The following is a 263-nucleotide window of genomic DNA, read 5'->3' on the forward strand; positions in this document are numbered from 1 at the left end:
TTACAGATCTTCTTTATGCACCAAGAGCTTGTAACACTCCAAAGAGAAAGGAAAAACTGAAATCGCATCACATGACCCCTTTAAGAATTAAAGTGGTCTGAGAGTCGCTAAATGGTTAACGGTCTATTGTGTTGTAAAATAACAAACCCCGTACACCAAACCCAACCATAAACCATTAACCTGATAGTTTTAGCAAAAGCAAAAGTGATGTAAAAAAAAAAAAAAAAAAAAAAAGGCTGGGGAACCGATGCTTTTTAACTTTT

Source organism: Sinocyclocheilus anshuiensis, unplaced genomic scaffold (genome assembly GCF_001515605.1).
Source record: "Sinocyclocheilus anshuiensis isolate Anshui unplaced genomic scaffold, SAMN03320099.WGS_v1.1 scaffold1036, whole genome shotgun sequence".
Classification (NCBI taxonomy): Eukaryota; Metazoa; Chordata; class Actinopteri; order Cypriniformes; family Cyprinidae; genus Sinocyclocheilus; species Sinocyclocheilus anshuiensis.